Source organism: Bos indicus, chromosome 5 (assembly GCF_029378745.1).
Source record: "Bos indicus isolate NIAB-ARS_2022 breed Sahiwal x Tharparkar chromosome 5, NIAB-ARS_B.indTharparkar_mat_pri_1.0, whole genome shotgun sequence".
Classification (NCBI taxonomy): Eukaryota; Metazoa; Chordata; class Mammalia; order Artiodactyla; family Bovidae; genus Bos; species Bos indicus.
The window spans coordinates 24,291,459-24,305,644 of NC_091764.1; the positions used below are offsets into that span (position 1 = coordinate 24,291,459).

General features: G+C 39.3%; 1 protein-coding gene across 1 annotated transcript in view; it reads right to left on the reverse strand.

Moving 5' to 3' along the window:
* CEP83 (centrosomal protein 83) overlaps positions 1-14,184 on the reverse strand; it is a 146,817-nt gene extending 132,633 nt beyond the window's left edge. The window contains exon 1 of the mRNA XM_070788948.1: positions 13,749-14,184. The gene's annotated coding sequence lies outside the window, so the exon portion shown is untranslated. The remainder of the gene's footprint in view (positions 1-13,748) is intronic.
* Between the last annotated feature and the right edge of the window lie 2 nt (positions 14,185-14,186).

Consider the following 14,186-nt stretch of genomic DNA (forward strand, 5'->3'; position numbering starts at 1 on the left):
TTATTCACAGACATGATTACCTACATAAAAACAATATATAAAAGTTTACTGCATATTTTATGTGCCAGCAATGTACAATCTAAAAATCAAACTATGGAAACTCCATTCTCATTAGAATCAAAAATGATCAAATTCTTAGGAATAAATTTAATAGAAATACAAGACTTATATACTGAAAATTTTTAAGTGTTGAAAGTAAAGATTTAAACGGAGAGACATTACATGTTTATGAACTGGAAGCCCCAATTTTAAGTTAGCAATTCTTCCCATGTTGATCTATAGACTCAATGAAGTCTATCAAGTCCCAGAAAACTTTGTAGAAATTGACAAACTGATCCTAAATTTTCTATGTAAATAGAAAGGATCTAGAATCACTTTTGAAAAAGTTAGGGGATTTAACACTACCCATCTTGAAACTTACTATATAACACTACAGGTATCCAGACAACATGGTACTGAAGTACAGGGATACAGACAAAACATAATTAACATTCTAGAAATAAATTCAAGTTATAGGCAACTGATTTTTTTTTTTTTTTTTAACAAAGGCACAAATACAATCCAAGGGGGAAAGGAACAGCCTTTTTTAACAAATGATTCTAGGACAAATTGGCATCCACTTGGCATAAAAATAAAAAAGAAATTTAATTCAATATGAATCCTAAATCTAAATGAAGGAGCTAAAAGAAAACCAGAAGAAATCTTTCTGACCCTGAATTATGCAAAGTTTTGAAACACAAAGTCAAAAATATTGATTGTTGTTGTCGTTCAGTTGCTTAGTTGTGTCTGTCTCTTTGAGACCTCGTGGACTACAGCACCAGACTTCCCTGTCCTTCGCTCTCTACTGGAGTTGGCTCAAATTCATGTTCATTGAGTTGATGATGCCATCCAATCATCTCAAATATCAAAATATTGATATACTGATACAAATCATAAAAGAAACAAATGATATATTATACTTTATTAAGAACTCTGCACTTCAAAGACACCTGTAAGAAAAAAGCCACAAACTGACAGAAGTCTCTGTAAATCTCTGATAAAAGACCTTTATCCAGAATATAGAAACTTTTACACCTCAGTAAGAAGTAAAAAAAAAAAAAAAAAGGCTAAAAAACTGAGCAGAAGATTCAACAGATGTTCCACCAAAGGTTTATAAACGGGTAATAAGCATATTTAAAGGGTTTTCCCAATGGCTCAGCAGGTAAAGAAACTGCCTGCAAAGCAGGAGACAAAGGAAACGCAGGTTCGATCCCTAAGTCAGGAAGATCCCCTGGAGAAGGAAATGGCAACCCACTCCAGTATTCTTTCCTGAAATATCCCATGGACAGAGGAGACTGGCAGGCTACAGTCCAAAGGGACACAAAGAGTCAGACACGACTGAGTGACTAGCACACACGCACATGAAAAGCTCAGCATCATTTGTATTTAGGGAAATGTAAATTAAAATCAGGAGTCCCTACTGACTGGCAGCTACAGTTACTCGGTGGAACCGCTATAATAAACAAGACAGATGATACCAAGTGTTGATGAGAATGTGGAGAAACTGGAACCCTTGTACAATTTTGATGGGAATGTAACTGGTGGCTTTCGAAAACAAAATTTAGCAGTTTCCGAAAAGATTAAAAATAAATTCTGGGGACTTCCCTGGTGGTTCAGTGGTTAAGAATCTGTCTACCAATGCACGGGACACAGGTTTGATTCCTGCTCCTGGAAGATTCCAAGGAGCATGCCCAGGGGCAGCTAAGCCATTGCTCCCTAACAAGAGAAGCCACCACAATGAGAAGCCAGCATACCACAATTACAGAGTAGCCCCATTCACTGCAACTAGAGAAAGCCTTCACATAGCAATGAAACCCAGAGCAGCCAAAAATAATAAATTTTACACACACACACCCCAAAAAAAAACCACATTGTGAACCGTTGTTAGAACACTTCTGTAGAGTTTTCTTCCCATCAACCAATTCACCAACTTCAGAGTTCTAAAATTTAATTCAATCCTGACAGTAACTACCCAGAAGTAGTGCAGACCCCACAGTTTAAGGGCTCAGTCAGGTGGTGCTCCCACTTTGGACACCAGTCTTGAGTTCCAGGTTGCCACCTATACTTCTGACCAACCACCTCAAAGTCAGGGGTTCCATGACTCTCTCCTTAGGTTTGATAATTTGCTAAAATGGCTCACAAAACTCAAGAAAACAATTACTACTGCTGCTTTATTATAAAGGATACAACTCAGGAGCAGCCTATGCAAAGGTTGCATGGTACAAAGTCTCGGGAAAAAGGCACAGAGCTTCTCCCCTCAGAGAAAGCCACTCTTTCAGTACCTGTGTTTACCAATTGAGACACTCTCAGAATTGCATTGCTCAAGAGTTTTTATAGAAGTCTAGTGTCTCTTCCTTCTTCCCAGAAGTTAGTGGGTAAGGCTGAAAATTTCAACGGTCTCATCACATGGTCTTTCTGGTGACCTGTCCCTTCTGAGGATCTAAGGACCCCTTCTAAACCACCACATTAGCATAAACTTAGTTGTGATCAAAAGGGGCTCATTAAAAATAACAAAAGAAATGGGTCTCCAGTTCAACATGGTGTAATAGAAGGACATGTGCGCGTCTCCTCCTGCAAGAGCACCAAAATCACAACTAGCTGTTGAACAACCATCGATAGACAGTGCTGGAACCCACCAAAAAAGATACCCCATGTCCAAGACAAAAAAGAAGCCAAAGAGAGATGGGAGGAGAGGCACAATCACCATAAAATCAAATCCCATACCCACCAGATAGGTGATCCACAAAACTGGAGAACAATAATTCCAAAGAAGTTCTCCCATTGTTGTGAAGGTTCTGAACTCCATGTCAGGCTTCCCAGACTAGGGGATTTTATAAAAGGACTGGGAATCCCCAGGGAATATGACCTTGAAAGCCAGTGGGATTTGATTATAGGAGTTCCACAGAACTGAGGGAAACAGAGACTCCAGCCTTGGAGGGTGCACACCAAGACCCAGAGGAATGACCCCACAGGAGACTGAACCAAACCTACCTGCTGGTGTTGGGGGGGTCTCCTGTGGAGGTGAGGGTTGGCAGGGGCTCACCACAGGGACACAGCACTGGTAGCAGCAGTCTGGAAGGTCCCCCTGGGCATAAACTCTTTTAGAGGTCGCCATTAACCCTACCATAGAGCCCATAGATCCCAGGGCTGGGTCACCTCAAGCCCAACAACTACCAAGGAGGGACCACAACCCCACGCATCAGCAGATAATTTGGATTATAGATTACTGAGCAAGGCCCTGTCCACCAGAGCAAGACCCAGTTTTTCGACCACCAGTCCCTCCCATCCGGAGAAGGCAATGGCACCCCACTCCAGTACTCTTGCCTGGAAAATCCTATGGATGGAGAAGCCTGGTAGGCTGCAGTCCATGGGGTCGCTGAGGGTTGGACACGACTGAGGGACTTCACTTGCACTTTTCACCTTCATGCATTGGAGAAGGAAATGGCAACCCACTCCAGTGTTCTTGCCTGGAGAATCCCAGGGAGGCGGAGCCTGCTGTGCTGCTGTCTATGGGGTCGCACAGAGTCGGACACGACTGAAGTGACTTAGCAGCAGCAGCAGCAGTCCCTCCCATCAGGAAGCTTACACAAGCCTCTTAGCCGCCTCCATCAGAGGGCAGAGAGAAGAAGGAAGAAGGACCACAATCCCACAGTGGCTAAAACAAAACCACACTACAGAAAGTTAATCAGGATAAAAAGCAGAAAGTTATGTCCCAGATGAATGGACAGAAAAACAACTAACTCAAGTGGAGACAGGCAACCTTCCAGAAAAAAATTCAGAATAATGATAGTGAGGATGAGCCAGTATCTTGAGAAAACAATGGAGAAGATGCTAGAAATGTTTACCAAAGACCTGCAAGAACCAAAGAACAAACAAACAGAGATGAATAATACTCTAGAAGGAATCAATAGCAGAAGAACAGATAAATGACCTGGAGGACAAAATGGTGGAAATCACTTCTGCAGAACATAGAAAAAAGAAAGAAAAGCAATAAAGACAGTCTAAGAGACCTCTGGGACAACATTAAATGCACCATAGGGGTTCCAGAAGGAGAAGAGAGACAAAAAGAACCTGAGAAAATATTTGAAGAGAGAATAGCTGAAAATTTCCCTAACATGGGAAAGGAAATAGTCAACTAAGTCCAGGAAGCAGAGAGTCCCAGGCAGGATAAATGCAAGGAAGAACACACCAAGACAGATAATAATCAAACTGACAAAAATTAAAGACAAAGATAAAATATTACAAGCAACAATGGAAAAATGACAAATAACATAAATGGGACCACCCATCAGGCTATCAGCCGATTTCTCAACAGAAACTCTACAAGCCAGAAGGGAAAAGCATGATACATTTAAAGTGATGAAAGGAAAGAACCTACAACCACAAACACTTTACCCATTGATGAAGAAATCAAAAGTTTCCCAGACAAGCAGAAGCTTCGAGAATTCAGCACCACCAAACCAGCTTTACAACAAATGCTAAAGGAATATTTCTAAATAGAAAACAAAAGACAAGGAGAAGACCTACAGAAAGTAAACACAAAACAATTAAGCAAACAGTAATAGGATCATATACATTGATAATCACCTTAAATGTAAATGGATTAAATGCACCAACCAAAAGACACAGACTGGCTGGGCAGATGAAAACCTGTGCACGTATGCACTTCTACTTACCATTTCACTCTGCTTGACACCCCAAATTGTATGTAATTATTTTATACTGTTAGGTTAATCATGTTCCCATCATGGCTTACAATTTTAATTATCTTTTATTTTTTGTCTGGCTCTTGAGTATGAAAATTGATAAACATCTTTCACTATTATGACTATATTAACTATTACTCACGCAATACCACTGTATCATGATTGGTCAACAGAAAAGTAATACAGAACTCTGTATCACCAAAACTACCATTTAATAGAAAAACCTGTAATCATTTTCTAAAATGCAGATGCATATGAGAATTATTTTGGAATTTTTTGAAAAATACAAATGCTGAGGAATTGCTTTTTCACCAAAGCTCCAGATAGATACGTGTCTAAGGAGCAGCCATGTTTAAAAACAACTAGACTATATGATGATCTTTTACTTTTATCTAGTTTGTTTCACTTTTTCTATTTCATATTCAGTGCTTCCATTTCATTTAGTTTTTTTTGCAATTTCTCCATCTTTTTTTTTATGTTCTTTCTCACGCCTTTATCAAGTATAATAGAAAAGCTTTTGTATACATAAATATAATCTGTATAACACATATATTTTAGAAAACATGAATTTTTGCCTAACTAAAAAATTTATGACATTATTATTCCATTTGTTTGATTCAGTATGAATAGAATGCTAGATTTCTAACTAAAAAAAAAAAATTGATATGCAACAAACAACAAACTGTGTGGATCACAACAAACTGTGGAGAATCCTTAAAGAGGTGGAATTACTAGACCACCTTACCTGCCTCCTGAGAAACCTGTATGTGCGTCAAGAAGCAGCTGATTGTACTGGACATGAACAATGGGCTGGTTCAAAACTGGGAAAGGTGTACAACAAGGCTGTATACTGTCACCATGCTTATTTAGCTTATACTCAGAATACATCATGCAAAATGCCGGGCTGGATGAAGTTCAAACTGCAATCAAGACTACGAGGAGAAATACCAACAACCTCAGATGTAAAGGTGACACCACCCTTATGGCAGAAAATGAAGAAGAACTGAAGAGTCTCTTGATGAAGGTAAAAGAAGAGAGTGAAAAAGCTAGCTTGCAACTCCACATTCAAAAAACTTAGATCATGGTCCCATCACTTTGTGGCAAACAGATGGCAGAAAAGTGGAAACAGTGACAGAGTTTATTTTCTTGGGCTCCAAAATCAACGTGGATAGTGAATGCAGCCAAGAAATTAAAAGATGCTTGCTCCCTGGAAGAAAAGCTATGACAAACCTAGACAGTGTATTAAAAAGCAGAGACATCACTTTGCTGACAAAGGTCCATATAGTCAAAGCTATGGTTTTTCCAGTAATCATGTATGGATGTGAGAGTTGGACCACAGGCTGAACACCAAAGAACTAATGCTTTCAAACTGTGGTGTTAGAGAAGACTCTTGAGAGTTCCTTGGACTGCAAGGAGATCAAACCAATCCATCCTAAAGGAAATCAACCCTGAATATTCAATGGAAGGACTGATGCTGAAGCTCCAATACTTCAGCTACCTAATGCAAAGAGCCAATTCCCTGGAAAAGATCCTGATGCTGGCAAAGACTGAGGGAAAGAGGAGAAGGGAGTGACAGACGACGAGATGGTTGGACGGCATAACTGACTCAATGGACATGAGTTTGAGAAATGCAGGGAGAAAGTGAAGGACAAGAAAGCCTGGCATGCTGCAGTTCATAGAACTGGAAAGAGTTGGACACGACTTAGCGACTGAACAACAAAGCAACAAAGGTTTACTGGATAGCACAGGGGACTACAGTCAATACCTTATAGTAACCTATAATGGAAAATAATTTCAAAAATTATATATGTGTGTAAATGAATCACCTTGCTGTTCACCTGCAACACTGTAAGTCAACTATACTTCAATAATATATGTATATATTAAGAAAAGAGTAACAAAAGGATATCACTCAGGAAATTCCAAAGGTTTTAGGAGCTCTGTGTCAGCAATTAGGGACAAACACCAAATATACCCTATAAGCTTACCATATGTCTCAGCAATTCCACTCCAAGGACTCTATCCAAGAGAAATGAAAACATGTGTTCACCCAAACGTTTATGCAAACTTTCATGGAAGCGTTATTCACAATAGTTGGAAAATGAAAACAATCCAAAACATCCATCAACTGATGAATGAATGTGAACATTTATATGAAAACAATAAAAAAAGAACAAAATACTGATATACGCTACACAGATGAACTTCAAAAATATTAAGTGAAAGAGGTCTGATACAAAAGACATTTATGTATGTATTTTTTATTCCATTTATATGAAATGTGGAGAAAAGACCAATGTATAGAGAAAGCAGGTAATTGGTTTGTGGAAGTAGGTTAGGCATTGGATTGACTGCAAACAAGCCTGAGAAAAATGGGTAGGGGGAGTTTAATGAAAATGTGATGACGGCTGTACAACTCTACAAATGTACTAAAAAACATTGAATTGTATGCTTACAATTGGGTAGAGAAGTTATGTCTTTTGAACTTTAGAAAATGTGATGATTGGACTTATATAATCAAGCCTAAGTTCAATTAGCCAAGCAAAAAACAAAGAATCCAGGTTCTTAATGATGTCTCTGAGCCACTGATTTGACAATCCTAGAATCACCTATCTGCGGACTTCTTATATGTGAGTTAATAAAATCTCCTAAAGTTAATAATAAAAGGATAAGAAAGTTCTAAGGGATACAAGAACATGTTCATTTCATTATAGAAAATTTGGAATTACCATCTGTAAAGAAAGGTATCAAGGAAAAGGCAGGACTTTTGGTGGATCTTGAGGGATAAAAGATTATGATGAGGGTGGAGGAGTGGGGAGAACAGGCAGAAAAGTGTTTAGAAGAATCTGTAACAGTGGAATGGATAAAAGTTAACATTTAACAAGTGCCCACTGTAACTCAGTCAGGCATTACAACATATATCTTTTAACCCATGTGACTCTTGCAGATACAAAAAAATAATAATAATCGTTTTACACATGAAGACACTGAGGACCCTAAAATAACTTCTTTTTAGACCTTTTGAGGACCCTAAAATAACTTTTCCAAAAAGCCAAGCAGGTAGTGTAAGTGGTAGAGCCAAGATTTTAATTTTCAATCTCAGGATTCAGGCCCCAAAACATGTACTTCTTCATCTCTGATATGATGCTAACCAAAGACTTATCCCCATTTGCAACTTCAGAGCTTTGTAGAGATGATCTTGCATTCATGAGTTTACATTTACATAGCTACACTATGTTTCTTGACTAGCAACTTCCATTTAAACAATAAAATAAATGTGATATACATTCCCTCCTTGGATTTCAAAACTCTACCCTCCTCTGGTTTTGCTCCCTATTCTTTTATTCCACCTTCTCACTACATGCTGATGTTCACCAGCCCCTGTCTACACCCAGGATCTTACCTACTACCATGGCTGACAACTTCTGACCCTCTCTCTCCAATTCAGAGAAACTCCTGTTTTCTATGTCTGATTAATTCCCTCCAGGCCACGCTGAATATTTCTTTGTCCACTCTCAGATTACTCTTACATAATTCAAATGAGGCATTCCTCAATCACAGTGTTATCATGACTGCAGTTTTTGGTCAGTTGTCCTCCCTATGTGCCCCCAGTGAGAGAAGTCGCTCAGCTGTGTCCGACTCTTTGCGACCCCATGGACTGTACAGGCTCCTTCGTCCATGGAATTTTCCAAGCAAAGATACTGGAGTGGGTTGCCATTTGAACACAGCCTTATTTATTTACTGTATTTATATTACAAATAATTATCCATTTCTCCCACCAAAGCTGCTTGAGACTATGTCTTATTCACAATCTGGTACTCTGGTATCTAGCACAGTGAAAGACACGTAATGGGCACTCAAATATTGACTAAACCAATGAACAGAAGAAATGAGATTTGCTTTAAATTGGAAAGATGTAATTTCTTCAAGAATTCTTTGGGAATTTATTTTTTCAAGTGAGAAAATAGGCCAAGAAAGGTTAAGTGACTTAGTCAAGCTATGGTCGCCTGAGTCATAATTCTCTTCCCACAAAATCAGGGTGCCTAACAATTCATGCTTATTGATCTACCCTCTCAATGAACCTCTAGAAGTAATATTAAAATGTTATCTAAAGAAGAACCATTTCAACTTCATCCATTCCAGCTCTGGCTGGCTCTATCAGTTGTAGAGAACTCTGATATTAATTATTATTTACCAGTTTTTTTCTGTCTAGAATAATCTTTAATTGAACCAGTCTTTTCACATGTTCTTCACATGCAATTCAATATATATTTATCTTGCATCTCTACGTGGAAAACACGAAAGTTATGATTTGTCAGCACTAAAAAAAAAAAAAAGTAATTATATCATATGTAATTTCAGTTTGTCTCCCTTAATGTGATTCAGTTGAGAAAAACAGACTGAATGTGAACACTAGAGATAGGCACTGCAACTTCATTGGGAAAATCCCTGTAGCCCAAAGCTAACGTTGCCAGTGGTTGCTATGCTCGACTGCAATCGTGTTACTGGGCAACAACTCAGAAGCTAAGACAGCCAGCTCACTAAGAAGCAACTGAATCAAACCAAGATTTATAAAAGGACTCTGAGACTCAACTTTTTAATACCTTTAACTAAAATGACTCTTTGTCATAAGCATCAGATACAAAATTTACAGCAAAACTATTAAAATACCTAGAATTTATTTGAAGAGAGTGATAAATACTTTCCAAAAGAGAATAGCTAGGTTTAGGTTCCTCCTAACTCCATGAATTTTAACCCAAAAGTGATGTGAAGTTACAATATTCAGAAAACAAATAACTGGACACTTCAAGCCACACTGGTGGCTTTAATTTCTTTCTGGATTATAGCTCAGTTAAACTTTATTAAAAAAAAAAAAAAAATAGTGCTAGATTACAGAGACTGTGATCTTTCCAGCACCCAGAGAGGCAGTCCTGATAGAAAAATCTAAAACTTAAGAGAACTGTTAATTTATGAGGGCCAAATGAAAATAATAACATAATTTCATAAAGTAAGTCTCTACTAGGTAAAAAGTAAAATGGAAAGGGGCAAAATGAGGAAACAGAAAGAGAGGAATGGAAGAGGGCAGGGAAGAGGAAAGGAAGGAAAGGAAGTAGGGGAATTATTTTTTTTAAACCCAGATTCTACTAAAGAAGAACTAGGAAACTGACCAAACTCCAAAGACCACTAGGGAAATGGTGCCAGCATTCCTGAGGGAGTCCTTTCAGCTAATACTGTCATGGGAAATTCTCAACTATTCATACTTTCTAGGAACAGAAACTTTACCTCCAATTCCAGTTGAATCCACTCTTTTTAATCCCCTTTCTTAGGGCTGATCGTTGCCCTTTCTCCCTCAGTTACTCTCAAAAGATTTTCGTTTACTTGCACTACACTACAGGAGTACAAATACACATTCCTCATCTCTAATAAACATTTATTCAGCAACTCTTATTTGGAAAAGACTAAGGATACAGTTTACTGAGAGCTGATGTTCTGTCCCTAAAGAGTTTATCATCTATAGTCAGGAAGGTAAGAGATACACAGAAATGTTATAACAATACAATATAAAGTTTCAAGTGAGCAGGACTGATAAATATATTCTGCAGGACTTCAGAGGTGGAGTGCAGTACGTGTTACACAAAATCTGCCCTTTTGGTATAGTGACGGAGTTAGAGGCACCTGAGAAACAGCAGATGAAAGAGGAGCACTCAGACCGTCCTTTTTCTTCCAGAAGGCAGGAGATAAAACTCCCATGTGAAAGGTGCCCTCCCTGTACCAGGAGGAAGGTACACCTTATCACCGGGGACAGTGAACAAATCAAAGCCAAGAAATTTGTACCAACTTGTTAAACTAACCGTTATCTTCCTGGTCATTTTTCCAATTTGTTCCCCCTAGCCCAAAACTCTTTGTCAATTTTTCACAAATTAGTTTCTTTGTCTAAAAGATATACACCATCTCTAACTTAGGACCTTTTTGACTTCACAATAGTGCAAAAGCAATTCACTGGTTCAGATGGTAAAAAGTCTGCCTGCAATGCAGACCTGAGTTCAATCCTTGGGTCGGGAAGATCCCCTGGAGAAATAAATGGCCACCCACTCCAGGACTGTTGCCTGGAGAATTCCATGGACAGAGGAGCCTGGCAGGCTACAATCCATGGGGTCACAGTTGGACACACCTGAGCCACTAACACTTTCACCTTTCACTTTCAATTCATATTCAGCAGAAACTGCACTTCAAATTTTTAACTTTGATTTTTTGCCAGCCTGTGATATGTAGTACAGCCGTTTCTCTCATGATTCTGGGCAGCTGGCAGCACTGAGCTGCAGCTCCCAGCAATCAAGAAGGTAAAGAACTGATACACTTCCAACCATTCTGGACCCATACAACCATTCTATCTTTCACTTTCAGTACAGTTCAGTAAGTTACATGACATAATCAACTTTATTATAAAACAGGCGGCATGTTAGATGATTTTGCCCAATCATCTAACATGACGTAAGTGCTCTGAGCATGTTTAAGGTAGGGTAGACTAAGGTATGATGTAATTGGGTAGGTTAGGTACATTAAACGCATCAGTTATGATAGGGGAGATAACACCACTGCAAGTCGAGGAAGATTTGTAAAAGCTTCCTGTTCTGCTCACTTTTTCCAGTCTTCATTCTCCGTGTACATGAAAAAAAACATTTTTTTTAAACTTGCATGCTGTTCTACTGTTAATCTATATCAATTTAATTATTAGGGCCAGCCAGAGACCCTAACAGGGTAGAGAATTTTTCCTCCCTACAGAGTCGAACTTTATAGAGTGTATACTATTTAGATTTTAGGAAAGGAAAGAAATCAGGTCAGGTAGGGAGAAAGAATGAAGACTGGTAAGGAAAGGAGAAAGCACATAGTAGGTTTAGACGATGGTCTGGTCAGAGGATAGCTTTTCTATAAACAACATAAGCTTGAAAAGGCAGAGTGTGATGAAATTCTGAAGAGTTCAGATAAGGAACGTGAACTTCAGTCAACAGAAAAGAGTACTTCTGAACATTTTTACACAGGTTAGACAACTTAAGAAAATTACTTGCTGAGCCTAATACATTACATATGACAAAGTTAAAATAAAACTCATTTACTTTAGGCAGAGACAGCACCTAGAAAACACCATACATACAAAGAACTTGGACCATTCACTTATCTGTTAAGATTTCATTCTTCTAGGCTTCTTAAATTATAACTTCCCATGACAAAATGCTAACTTCTGATTACTAAGGATTTTATCACACCAACATGTATGAGTCATTCTGGATTTTTCTCCTTTGCTTGTCTTGCCCAACTCTTAACAATTTCATTACTTCAACATCAGTATACAGGAAAGGAAAGAGGGAAAGGACTAAAACAAAGTCTACAGATTTTTGAAATAGTCAGGGCATGATGGAAATTACAAAACTTTAAGTTCCAACTCCCATCACTAATAGTCCGACTTCAAAGAAGTCAGTCATTCTCACAGTGTCTCAGGTGTTCCCACCTTTTTCCCATACTTGACGGGTTACTGCATTCAATACCACCCCAAAAGTGGTCTAAAAACTACCTACCAGCATAATTCATTTTATTGTGCTTCATGGTATTGCACCTCACAAACAGTGCAATATTTTTACATATTGTAGGTTTGTGGCAACTCCGCACTGTGAGACAATGGTCAACACTTTTTAGCAATTATTTTTTTAATTAAGATATGTATATTTTTAGACATAATGCACACTGCACCCTTAACAGACTACAGTATAGTGTAAACACAACTTTTATATGCACTGAAAAATAAAAACAAAAAATTTATGTGACTCGCTTTACTGCAGTGGTCTGGAACCAAATCCACAGTATCTCCCAGGTACACCTTACTTGCCAAACAAATTATATCATTAAGGGTTCAATGAGTGGAGAACAGTGAGATTATTGGCTAAACCAAGGTCTAAAAACCACCTGTGGGCAGTAAGTGTTTCAATCTCCCAGTGCTGTTACCCTAAATTGGTATTACTCTACTACTTTATAAAATTTCTAAATATAACCACACTTCACCTGGTTAGAAAATACTCAAAGGGGAACATCTGACTTCCTATGCCCGAAAAAACCAAAAGGTGTAACTCAAATTCATTTTTAACTCTCTGGAGAGTTCTACACAACTCTGAAATCTAAAGCAATCTAATAATTCTAAACAAAGTGAGTTTGAAATCGCAGCTCAATACAAAAGGTGAATATGAACTGCAACCACCTACAGACTGAACCCCTGAATTTAGAAAATTCTGAATCCAGATAATTGTAGGATACACACATTTAATTATATTCTAGTTGAGTATTAGACTTGTTTACAAGAGATGTTGCTTGGTAACAGAAGCACTGCTTTAACAACCTACTCAGTTTTAGATCTACTCAAGTATTTTATGCTCATAGTCTGAACACAGTATGAACTATATACTATATATGAGAAACTATGAACAAGTTTCTTGTTATCCTAGACATCTTCAACATTTTACTGAGACAGTTTCATCATTACAACTTTTGTGACCAAAGGCTTTTAAATTTTTAAAATACTTGGGGCATTTTAAAAGCCAAGTGCCCGTTTATTTTGGTCAAAATTTGGACATTAAGGGCCTATCAAAATGTCCATTAAAGCCCAGCACTCACATATTCTAACGTTATCTCGAACGACAGCCAACATCACTGCTAGAATTGTCTTCAGGGTCAACGAAAACGGCAGCATAATTTTTTTTCGCAAGCGAAACTAGATGTATCCCACGTTTAGTCAGGTTTCAAACGGGCTACACAAGCACCACGCCGGAGCGCATCAAAAAGCCCCATAAAGAGTTTGACGTGCAGTCAATCGGCTACAGAGCATTCTCCCAGCTTACTTTTCTAACACCCTCTCCAACTGCTCCACGAGAAAAATAACAAAAGAAGAACTCAAAGGCAAGTTGTGAAGAAAAAAGCCATGAGTATTCCAAGCCACGGACAAGAAGCGTTACCTACCAGACTCACACACGGTCCTTGCAACACAGCAAACAGTGACCGTGTTCTGGCCGCACTCGCCAGGCGGACACTCTCACGGCTCTCTTCCCGCCCGGGCATTGGGGCTACGGGAGGCGGTCCCGCACGCGGGTTGCCGGCCCAGCCCGTCAAGTCTGACGAGGTCTCGGCTGCCGCTCGTGGCACAGGCTGAAGAGCAGGAGCCGGACAGCCGAGCGCGCCCCTCGGGCTCCCAACCCTAGGGAAATGTGGGGTACCCCGGGAGAGCTCCAAAGGCAGAGAGGGCGGCGATGGAAAAAAGCCCCGCTCCTCCTCGGCGGACCGGCGTTCTCAGGGGTGCGGGGCCGGCGCCGAAGTCGGGCCAGGAAGGCACCCCGGGCCCGCCGCCCCGCAAACCCCACGGAGCGCACTCGGTACTGGGACCCAAGGGCGCGCGAAGCA